Source organism: Pyrus communis, chromosome 9 (assembly GCF_041283825.1).
Source record: "Pyrus communis isolate YQ-2024b chromosome 9, ASM4128382v1, whole genome shotgun sequence".
Lineage (NCBI taxonomy): Eukaryota > Viridiplantae > Streptophyta > Magnoliopsida > Rosales > Rosaceae > Pyrus > Pyrus communis.
In genome coordinates, this window is record NC_142573.1 from 22,458,381 (window position 1) to 22,471,119 (window position 12,739).

General features: G+C 36.7%; 1 pseudogene; it reads right to left on the bottom strand.

Annotated features, from left to right (window-relative positions):
* Positions 1–246: 246 nt before the first annotated feature.
* On the bottom strand, positions 247–624 carry LOC137740689 (NADH dehydrogenase [ubiquinone] 1 beta subcomplex subunit 8, mitochondrial pseudogene; annotated as a pseudogene).
* Positions 625–12,739: the final 12,115 nt, after the last annotated feature.

Consider the following 12,739-nt stretch of genomic DNA (forward strand, 5'->3'; position numbering starts at 1 on the left):
AATACAATACCCTTATGACCTAAATCTGAGAACAAAACTAGAAAAATTGCATCTTAACGCGAAATTCAAACTAACAAGAAACGCGATTTGTTTGAAGATCACAGTGCCGAAAATGGACCAATTATCTGAGCATGAGCGACTCAGCATTATTTAGAACCACCATATCAGACACAGAAATCAACAAAAGCACAACCGAAACAACATTAACCACACAATGAACAATCAGAAACCAACCGCTGGATGTACCTAGGGTTCTCCGCCGAGCTCCACTCACAGGTTGTCGTAGGGGTACACTTTTGGGGCAAATAGGATATTGGACGCCTTGTCGTTCCACACGGCCAACATACCCAGACCAGCAAAGCAGCTCAAACCTCCACAGAGCCAAGCCAAAGCTTCGTACTTTCCGACGGTGTGCGCGATTCGATCAATGCAGGGTTCGGGAAATGGCGTGCCGTTGTCCCAGACAAGCTCGTCGTTTACGGGAAGGGGTTTGTCGGGGACGATATGCTTGCCGACGGGAAGGCCCATGCCGGCGCAGAGACGAAGAGAGGAAGCTGCGGAACGTAAGACGATGCCGCTTCCGCCTATGATTCTGGAAGCTACGCTGCTCAATCTCCCTGCCATTTTGCAAACTGCTTCTTCTTCTTCTTTGTTTTCTCTTTCGGAAACCTAAACCAACAAATTCGATCGCAACTGGATTCTAGAATTTAAGGAATGTAGATGAGAGGGGAAAGGCCGACGTCGGAAAATGTATTCTTGCCTGTTTAATGGGCTAGGCATGCTATGTTATCTTCTTGGCCCAACAAAATCGAAGTGAAAACAATAACTGAAATTTAAAAACGAAATAGTTGTTAAATCACATCCCTACAACCATCTTTTGTTTAAAAAGTATATACATTCATTGGTGAAACCAAGAATTATCGAGGGAATGGTGAATTTAAAAGAGTGCAAAGTTCAACAAAATGGCAACAACCAAATTCCTTTATAGTAATGTCTTCCGTAATATATTAATATAAACAAATTACAATTGTTGCCGGTAAGATTTCATGTCCTGAAAACATCACATAATAGGTTCACTATCAATAAAAGCAAATACATATCTTTCAGTGTAAACAATCATGCTATCATTTAACCATTGGTCTCCATTTTGTTACGCAATGATGTTTTCACAATCTTCATAGCAGAAAAAGCTTACTCTATCAAAACGGTTGCAACCTATAACACCAAAACCAATGTAAGAAGTTTCTACAGTAACATATAGCTTGCACACCCCCCGGTATTTACCAATTCCTTTGCAAGATCACTAATATCTCTCGATGATGAAAATTTATTATGCATCTTTATATCATGAGTGTAATTGCCAAGTTGAATTGGAAGATTCATGAGGTCCATAGGATCAAAATCTTGATGATAAAGTTGGGCTAAATGAATAATTTTTTGCTTTGTCAAAAGATGCAAAATTATTTACCGGACTCAAATATGCCATACAAAGAAGCAACTCGATATTTACCTCATTGAAGAGTCATTCAACTCATTTAGTTGCATATCAAGGACTTGAAAATAGAGATCCACATGTTAGTAATGGAAGTTTGTGAGTCTTGGAGCTTTACCTCTTGATTTTCTAGGTATGAGATGCAAATCCTCAATGTTAGAAACAATAATTTAATGTTCCTCACAAAACTTTTGTACATCATTAAACAAGTCATCAAAGTCATCTCTCAAGGATTGTAGTCATTACTTGCATACTTCCACTAACGCCATCGCACTCAAAATATCTTGATCTTTCTTTTGTAATATTTTTGATAACTCATTTGTAATTCCCAATACAAGTCTCATAAAAAAAAAAGGTGAAACACAAAATCAAAAGTTTGTATGTCTCTAAATAACTTATTGGTTTATCGAAATTGTCTTGGTTGCCATCACCTGTAATTAATTCAAGCATCTCCACCACGGCTTCAAATATAACAATAATACTAATTATAGTACCATAATGTGAGTTCCATTGTATATCACAAGGACGCATAAGACTACTTTCTTTATTCAACCCTTTACTGGCTTCAAGATCACTAATATCAAGAGTTTTCTTAATTTGTTCTTGTTATTTCTCTCTAAATGCATCACGACGCTTACATGATGATCCAATAATATTGACCAAACTACTAGGCACTAGCATTGTTGACAAAAAAAATAGCAACATCCTCACCTTCATTTGCAACGGCCATAAAATTAGTTGAAGTTGGTGTGCAAACAATGAACATAAAAAGCTTGTGGATACTTGTTCAAAATCTTTGTTTTAAGGCCATTTATCTCACCTCTCATATTACTAGTTCAATCATAGCCTTGTCTCTATAACTTGGACATACTTAAATTTTTTGTAGCAAACAATCTCTCGATGACCTCTTCAAGTGACCTACTACTTGTAGAGAAGCTATGTTGAACACCCAAAAACCTTTCAATTACTTCTCCTCTTTTATTCATATAACGCAATACTACCTCCATTTGCTCTTTAATTGAAACATCACGTGATCCATCAACCAAAAGAGAAAAATGCACCTTTCATATCTTTAGTGATTGCAACAATAGTTTCAACGGCACAAACATTGATAAGATCTTTTGAATATTGGAAGAAGTATACTTAAGATTTTTGGAAGCATTCTCAAGAAAGAAATTGCATAAGCTCCACATAATTATCCTTATTGCTTGATTTCAACAATTCATCATGGCTACGAAACAGCATACATTGTCGCAACAACCATCTTGTGCAATCAGGTGCGCCACTCATTTAAGTGTGATAATTAATGCGAGCTTCATCAATTTGCTTAATCACAAATGTCTAATGTGTTGCTTTTGCGTCATCAAATCTCTATCTTGTTGTAAAGTTTTATTATGAAGACTTCTAACACCTCCTTGATGATCTCAAAAATTTTCGAGTTCTTTCTTTCAATTTATAAACCCTCTTAGTGAAGCCATCACTTTGGGCATATCCCCCTTATCAAAATCATACTTGAAAAGATAGCAATAACGGTAAAATGAGGCATCTTTTACATACTATACTCGAACCACTCAAAAATATCAAACCAACGGGTGACAAAACATCAATTGTCACTAGCTTTTCTTAGCATGATGTGTGATCTTTAGGTTGACAATGATCATTTTTGAAGATAGTGTATACGAATTGCTTTACAATATTTAGGTGGATAACCAAGCATTCAACGTCTATGTCCAGGGTCAGTAGGAAGATTAGCCAATATTTCATGGAACTCAGTGACCTTACTTTGTTGGGAATTACCTGGAATACTCGAATGACTATTTGGAATATTTAAAGGAGGATTTAAGCACTTTTTCTTATAGTATCGTTCTATTATGTACTATATAATGGAAGAAAAAAAGGTCTTAGACTCTTAATCCAAGAGTACAATATACTATATTGTACAACTTGCTGGGAATTGGAGGACAATAGCACACCTTGCTGCTCTTTGATTAGTAAGTGAAAACAGAGTTGAAGGTAACGAGGGACCAGAGGTCCTCCTATAATTGATTTTTTTTTTAACCTAATCATCGAAACGGCATTGTTTGAGATAGAATTTTTTTTTTTTTTTTTTAAATCCAGGCCAAAACATGGTGCGCAACAACATAAACTAAAGCACACAAAAGTGTCATTTCTCACTTCCGACAAGAGCAAGGGGCGGAACCAGCGCTCTTGGGCAGCTTTTTTAGCGAAGGAAGGGGGGCCACCCCTCATCGCCCTTATGTAGCTTTCCGACATGCATTAAATCAGTTGTTCAAGTCAATGCGTATATGAATTTGGAATTTTTGATCCAAGAATCATTCAGAATCTTAATTTGCCAAGAAATTATGTATAAAACACATATTACTCCAAATGCGTATGGCTTTTAGTATGGGTGTATTCAATTTCGGTTTTGAGAGGTTTTAAAGGAGTTTAAAAATTTAAAGGTATTCACCTAAGATTTTAAAGAATTTAATGAAAGTTTGTTGGTATTCAATCATAATTGTAAATGAGTTTATAAAAGTCCGTAGAAATCAAGCTATATTTAATTACTTGAGAATTGCTAAGGGGACTTTCTCAAAAGTTTTGGGCCATTAAAAAATCAATTGAATTTAAAGTGATTTGAAAGGTGAAGAATTTTAGCGGATTTGAGTGATTTTATAGTGCATTTTATGCAATGACAAATCATACTTCTCCCCTCAAGATTTTGATAGATTTTATTTTTTTTCCTCTATTTTATTATAAATTCCCATCACATCTACTACCACCATTGTCCTCCCTGCCACCTCATACCATGCTTCCACCATTAACTCCACCTCGCCACTACGACCACCTAACACCACCACCATCATCCTTCCCACCATTACTACTGTTAATTGTTGAAAATATTGGTTGAATAGATATTTATGAATATAATTATTTGCAGGTTATGGGAAATGTTATATTTTAGGGAGGTTCTACCAAATTTTCGGTAGAATTGTATGTTGGTTTTTTACCATAAATGTTTTTTTTTTTTTTTTAGCAAGGAAGAAAAATACCATAGGGCCTTGAAGACAGATCAAGTCTGCTAAGGTCACACATAGGTCATAGAAAGGTGCACAACATGCACGACATAGGGTCGATAATGTGGACCTATTGCCCTATGTAGTGGTTGTCTTGAACAAAAGTGCCAGAGGAGATGAAGAAGGTGATGTGGCATGAGCTATAGCCAAGTGTAAATTCAAATTTTAATAATGCTTTCTATAATTAAGGCTATTATCATTAATATTTTAATAATTTTGATATTTGCAGTTGAACTTTAATGTTGAAGGCCTTGATCACAACATGATCACTTATATAGATAAGGCTTTCACGAGGCGGTACACTGAGTGGAAAAGCAGCCTTCACAACCATTTTCTCGCTTTTTCGGACATGGAGACTATTATCGTCACTGCTTGCCCTAAAGAACTGGAGCAACGGTTGGAGGATTGGAAGTGGCTGTGCCACCATTTTTTCAGGACCCTAAGTTTTTTTGGTAAGTATAATAATATTTTAATAATTTTATTCCAATGTATTCACTAATAAATTTAATGTTTAACATAAGAGATCTCAAGCCAACAAGATAAATAAGTCAAAAAAGAAATTTCTCCACTGTTCGTGTCTGAAGCATTCTCCTATAAGTTGAAGAAGCAATAAGAGATAAAGGTATTATTGTATTTTATTTGTATAGTGAATTTTATTAAGATTACTTGATTAATTTTTGAACCTTTTTTTTTCAAGAGGGTTCTAAGTTTTCGAGTATCAACATGTTCAAGGAAGTTTATGTTCAACTTGGGTGCAAGACGACTAAGCAGGTCTATGTAAGTTTCTTGAATTGTTTCTTTTCTTTACTACCCTCAAGTTTCGTGGTTTTTAACATTTGGTACATGAAGTTTTTTTCGTCCCAGAGTCATACCTAACATGTTAATTTTGGGACAGTCTTATATATCTGTTAGTCTGGCTTTTAAGTCTCCCGTTAACTGATGATGTGGCGCATATGTGGACAATGACTGGGCGCCACGTGTCATTAAGGGGTCCGCATATAAATTAAAAATTAAAAAGAAAAAAGAATTTGGTCATCTTCTACCTCCCCCGACCTTCCCTTCCTTCCTTATCCATTCATTCTCTCATCTGCACCAACCCACCAAACCCTCATCTCCTCTGTGATGAGGATGGTGAAGCACCCAACATTGTCCAGCTCCAAAAGGTCATGGCGAGCAAGTCCAAGATCTATTTCGTAATGGATCTGGTCCCCGGCGGTGAGCTATTTCCATAAACTCTATCCGCCATCGATTTCTGCCACAATAGTGGTGTCTACCATCGGGATTTGAAGTCGTTGCTAAGGTCATAGACTCCTCCTGGTTCAAAGAATTTGTTTCTAAAATCATACGGACGAAGCCCGGATCGAAAGCCATCGTTTTGTCCTAATCCAGTCGGGGTACTCTATCGTAAATAGCTTATTCACCGTCACAGCCAGATCTAAGCTATCGATCACTATCGTGGCCATGTTCAACACGCCGTGGAATCTTCCAAAGGTCTTCAGATCTGGATCGCCGTAATCAACGACTATGGCAGCTAGAGGGTTGGTGAATGAGATGACTATGGGAGCGAGAGAGGCAAAGGATGAGATGGAGGCGGTGACGAAAGTGGAGGATGTGGGTTCTCGGTGTGGTGGGTGAGTGAAAAATGGCAGCTTAGGAAGCTTTGGGAGTGGGTTATTAGAGGGAGATGGGGGGTGGCTGGAGAAGGTGTAGACGATAAAGAATGGAGGTTATAATTGTTTTTTTTTTTTTTTTCTTCGTTCTCCTTGCTAGAGAAAGGGATAGGCAAAAAAAAAAATTTTAATTTTTAATTGGGTTTATATGTGTATGTGGGGCCCACAATGCCACATTTTTGCACAGTCATCATCCAGGCAAGTGCCACGTCACGTTTTAACAGAGCTCTTGACAGAAAGACTAACAGAAGTATGAGATTGTCTCATAATTAAGACTTAAGGTATGACTCTAGGATGAAAAAAAAACTTCATGTACCAAATGTTGAAAACCACGAAACTTTAAAGTAGTAAACTGAGATTAACCCATTTTAAAAATATTAATATGTATTTTCTTATTAGAGGCTACTATGGTGGAGAAGATATCACATATTCTCCTAGACACCCCTCTTAAGCAGGAGACTCCGACTGAAGATGTGGGACTTCAAATTATCGTAGTATTATTTTATTTTTTTTCATGACTCCATTACTTAAAATGAAACTTCAAGTTTTCTCCCATTAGTTATATTACTATTGTCCAATTTCTTTCATATGGCTTAGAGGCCCCTCCCAGCCTTGATTTTTGGCTCTGCCACTGGTAGGCCCGAAAGAGATATTCAATCAACGAAGTAAAAAAACAATAATACTACACAATCTTCACCAAGACAGCAGGAAGGAAGAAAGTCGAGACAGAAAGCCAAAACAGACATCTAAGCATTGGTTACAGACAGGCAAACTAGAGATCAAAAAAGTCAAAGCCAAGGAGGAAGGGAAAAGCCGAGAAGACCATATTCATGTGCAACTGATTTAATAAGACTAGCCATCGCCATACGCTTTATTGAAAGAGATTTTGCAGAAAACCAGTTATATTTGACCTTGGTTGGCCTTTCACCCCTAGCCACAAGTCATCTCCAATTATAGGTGGAGAATGCGTGAGTCTGTGACATTGGTGCCTCATTTTCTGGAGACCACTTGGGAACCGTCGCGAGTTTGACGACAGAAGTTTAGGGCCTGAGGTGGCAGCTTACGGTCCAGGGCAAATGAGCCGTTTCTGATGCCATCTCAACCTGATTCACAGCCATCTCAGCTAGCAAATTCCCAGCCATCTCAACCAACAGATTTCCAGCCGCCAATCTATAATAGCTCTTTGTATTAGAAATTTAGAATATAAGAATATTTTATTTCATTTATTCGTACTTTTCTATATATAATATATTTAATTTGTTCATTAGTTATCATATTTTTTTTAATTTTAAATATTCAATCTTTACATTAATTAAAATATCCAATTTAATTTAAAATAATTAATTTTAAATTAAATAAATTATAATCAGAAAAATTTTGCGAGATGAAACACATTCATCGCCCAAAACTAAAAGCTATAACATATTTCGTTACCCCAAAACATAAAGCTACGATTTATTTCGTCACTTACACATCTGCACAACGAAAAAAAAGTCAAAAACCAAATATGGGATGAAATATTTTGTTGCGCAAAGGTTTACCATAAGTGTATTCGACTTATATTTGTTAGTTTTGTGGATGTTCATGTTAGGTTTTGAAACATCACTTGATCTATGTATTCGAATTATGCGATTAAGCTTTTTATTAATAATAATGTGATTAATTGAAGTATTAACTTAGGTATGTTATGAATTCTAATTCCAAATTATGAAACAAGGAATATGTGGTAATTGGTTCATCACGCATTGGAAACAAATAGGTATTTGATTTTGACATATGTCACACACGTTGCCCCACATATCAAAGGAATAAGTGACAATTTCAGCGTCACTTACCCATGATATGTGACGAATTTATTGTCACTAAATTTTATATTTTCTGATTCATACTTCGTCACATATCTCCTTAAGTCCCGTATTCTAATCAATTAATAGGTGGCAAAAACGACGTCACATATACATAAAATGTGACAAGTGCAAAATTTTCACATGGACTTTAGGTGACGCTGAAAATGCTTCACATATTATCAAATGTAACGCATTTTCTCTTTTTGTGACGAATGTCTGTCGGCACATAAGCCATTTTTTTTAGAAGTGAAATGTGTCATCACGCAAAGTTTTTTTAGATGAAACATTTTCGTCACCTTTAGTTTCTCACGAAGGAGATGTTTCGTCGCCTTAAAGTTTGCACAACGAAAACTTTTGTCCCGAAAGCTTTCACATGGCGGGTTCTTTCGTCGTGTTTCTAACCCTGTTTGGTTGCATATACTTTCTTACGCGATAAATTGTAAAAGTTCATTGCACAAATCTTTGCGTCTCGAACTTTGCCCGTTTAAGTTTCTGCAACAAAGATTCCATCGCCAAAGTTTTGCACAACAATTTGTTTTTCATTGGGCAACACTTTTTTGTATCTTTTTTTTTTTTTTTTTTTTTTTTTGGGAAAATTATGAAAAGAATCCTTATAAACATTTTTTCTTTGTTCACCCCTAAAAAATTTCATTTATTTTTCATTCACTAAAATTTGAAATTTGGAGCTCAATTGTTAATGAACGCTCAAATAAAAACCTACTTAGAGGAGGTTGCGGTGAGTAACGGTTTCAATTAGATCGACAAGAAAATTGGTCGGCAATACTTGAAAACTAGCGATAATTGAGGGCGACTTCTAAGTTATAAATCAAATAAAAAAGGATGGATCTGGGGTGAACTAATTATTTAGGGCCAACAAATTAGAAAGAATGAAAGTGGTCTATAACTATCCATACTTTCAAGCTTTTGACAACTTGTGAAGTAAACAGAAAAATAATGGCATTTGTATAGAAAAAAAAGGTGCTAACGAGAGAGAAAGGTGAAATTAAGACTCTAATAGTAGAGAGCCCAAATTTAATTTATGAGTATTTCATTAGTACTTTATTATTAACTTTCACCTTTAGCTAATTAGCTTATAGGAGAAAATCATTACATTGGCATTGTCCATGGAGACAGATAAATTGTCCCGATGTGCATGAAAAATCAAGTTTGTCGCAATCATTCTGATTGGAACACTTGAGACCATTTTGATTTGGTTGCAGGAGGCGAGAGTCATGAATAATTTTCGAGGCTAGTTGGCACGAGCAATGGTTGTCAAAACAAATCTTCACGGAGCCTGAATGGCATGGAAACGCTTTGCAGTCGGCATTGGAAGAACAACGTTGCTCACTGATCCTGGCTGCCGAGAATAATTGCAGACCTGAAAATAAAAACACACTCGTAAAATGCTCCATTTAGATGCACAAAATTAACCTCGTAACTGACACTTATAAGAGAGGCGGACTCTAAAATATTTTTTAATTTGTATACGTGTAGGGCGACAACAATTTTCATATGCATGAAGATAAATTAGGATTGATATGCATGAAGATAAATTAGGTAGAGTGACAAAACCCACAAGATGAAATGACCACGAGGACGAGGATAATAGCTGCTTGAGATGTAGGCTTCTTCTCCATATTTTTTTATAATTTTGTGACGCCTGGGACGATTTGATGATCAACTTTAAGATTTGTTTTAATTTGCACCGTTGTGTGTAGTGAGCCCTACCTTAATTTGGGATCTATTTATACTACAATTTTAGCGGTGAAGAGGATATCAAAGTATCTAAGTGATTAAAGCGATTTCCTACTTGAGATTTACTGATCAGGAAATTAAAATCGATATTTTTAATAATTTCATAATTGGGGACTAAAAATCCTTAATTTCTATGTTTAGTATCATCAACAAGGAAATGTAGAATCTATAATGGAAATAGAGTTTATATTAATTTTAGGGAATTGTTATTTTAAAAATCTCATTTGGCACTCCAAACTTTCTATAATTAGAAAGAAAAATACACTTATAAAGAATATAGAATGAGATTTTTGAGCGCTAATAACAATTTCCTAATTTTAAATTAATATATATATTTTTACCTTGAATTCCATTTAAATACAAAAGAGTATCTTCTTTGTGAGTTCAAATCCCCTGCAACCAAAACCTTGGTGGCATTTCTATGACCTATTTATTTGAGTGACATGTGTCCTTTTGACTTAATTTATATTTTCTTATTGAGAAGATAAGTTGAAGAGTTTACACTGTCAAGTAGGAAATAAAGGAATGATCATGTGTCAACAAATGAGATAAGTTAATGTTTGGGTTAATATTTAACATTGGGCTTTATGATAATGAGGCCCAAGGACGCCAAAGCAAATAAAGACTTGCCCGAGCCTAGACAATAGGCCCGAAGCAAATTGGAAGGCATTTCAGCTAAGGGATAGGCCACATGCCTATGATTGAAGTGATAGGTGACAGAAAATAGCTCACTACCAGCCAAAAAACACTTTCTAATGGCATGAAGGAGTAAATAGATGATGACTCACTGCCCTCCAAAAGATATCAGTTAAGGGCAAGGCAAAAAAGGTCGGGCCAAATTGTCTATAAGAGGAGAAAGAGACATCAGAGGCAAGGACACTCAACCAACCAATCAAAAGACATACAAACTCTGCTCTCAAGCCAATTTGTATCCAGAAAGATGAATTTTGTCTAGATCCAGTCTGTTTTAGCTATAATCCCCTCATAAAAAGCCATCTTTTGTCGAGATTAAAGCTTTGCTACCTTCTCTTAGTGTCATAGTATTGATTCCCTCTAGTAAAACCTTTTTACTTTCATCCATCACTGCATTTAAACCCTTGTAAACACAAAGAGAAGTGGCTGCAAGAAGTTCCAACTTGCCCGATAAGGTTAAATCTTACCCGAGTCTCTCTTCTTTGTACTTACATTAAGTATATCTATCGTTTAATGTACTTTCCTTCATGTATTCAAGTTATTTTCAACTATTTTCTACTTAAGAGTTTCATTTGTATTCGAATCTGGTTAAGTTAGTAAGCACGTTTTCATTAAAAGCAAATTGTGCTCGTGGAAATGGTTGGAAGAGCCTTGAACTCCCTTCATTTTGGACATACAAGACTATGAACTAAAAGTCCTTGTTTACCAGGCAAGAAAAGAACTTAATGCAGACTTAACCCATCTATGACAATCCCTTGATAACAAGAAGTTTAAGTAACTTGGGACACAAGCAACCACCTTAATTCACACCCATTCAACAATCTGTTATGTAAAGATAACAGTGGCATGCTCAGATCTTTGTTAGTTTTGATTGTGAGCCTCAAGGCCTACATCAAAGGCCCCACAAAGGCACATTTCAAACTAACTACAAACTCATCTTGCAGTAGACTAAGTAGCAAGAATGTGCCATCTCCTCAAGGAGTTGTATGAGGGACCAAACCCCAGAAATCTAGCCGCGAATATGTTTTGGCGTGCTCGGTGGGATATTGATAATCTTGGATGCCAAGAAGAATGAAGGAATGAACTTTCAGGTGGAAAACAGAGCTTGGGCAAACCCTTTATCCAACGAAAGCAAGCATGGCAGAGCACCCAGAAGGTTTCCCTTCACTACGCAACCCTATGATCCTAGAAAGTCCGAGTTCTTTTGAGAAATCAGTTGGGAAGGTTACTAATGAAGACTTACAGGCCACAATGGTGCAGGTGCTAAGAAGTATGGAGAAAATCTTTTTGGAAACCCAAGGATAAGTCAACAGACTTTGTTCCTTAACAAAAAAATCTGCAGAGAAAGCTGGAGTTAGAGTACTCTACATCGAATGATGGTTATGCCATGAAGGTGACCAATGAGGCGAGCCCTGAGAAGGAACCAGTGATTCCTTTGTTTCCCTTACTCGAGGAAAAGAAGAACAAGGGGAAGAAAAATAAGGATATTGGAACCAATTGACCGGAGGAAGAAGAGATCCAGGAAACAAGTTTGCCCGACCCTATACTATTCTCACTAGATGGTAGGAGGCAGATTAGGCTGGAAAAAAGGAAGTTTAGGATGATTCAGCAAGTAGGAGAGACAAGTGGAAAAGGTTCACCTATAGCAGCGGGTAAACTTCTGCCTTATAGGCCACCACCATTAGCTAATAAGGGATGAGTGACTAGGTGGAGGCAGTTAGAACCACAGAAGGAGGTTTTCTCAGGTAATGAGTGTAGCCCAAAATGGGACCCTTACACCCCACACAACAATCTAGCTAACCAGCAACTTAGAAATGAGTTGGCAGAGCTAAGAAAGATGGTGGTCCAGAATGCTTAGCTATAGGTTCGCCCGCTGTTCAGAAAAACATACCAGAAGCCTTATCCTGAGTACATTGATGAGCATAACCCTTTTTCTCCTAACTTTAAGATCTCGTGTTCCCAACCTTCAGTAGGAGGACTGTAATGTGTCTTCCAAAGACCACATTTTCAATTTTTCCAACTATTGTGTGGCATTTGAAGACAATCCTAACTACAAGTTGAGACTATTTGGGAATTCGTTAGTAATCTCTATTACCCCCTAATTCCATTGCCAGCTGGAGGCAAATGGAGATGGTCTTTCATGAGCAGTTCTATAGGGTGGAGCCCGAGATGACCATCAATGATTTAGTGAAGGTAAAATAGTAT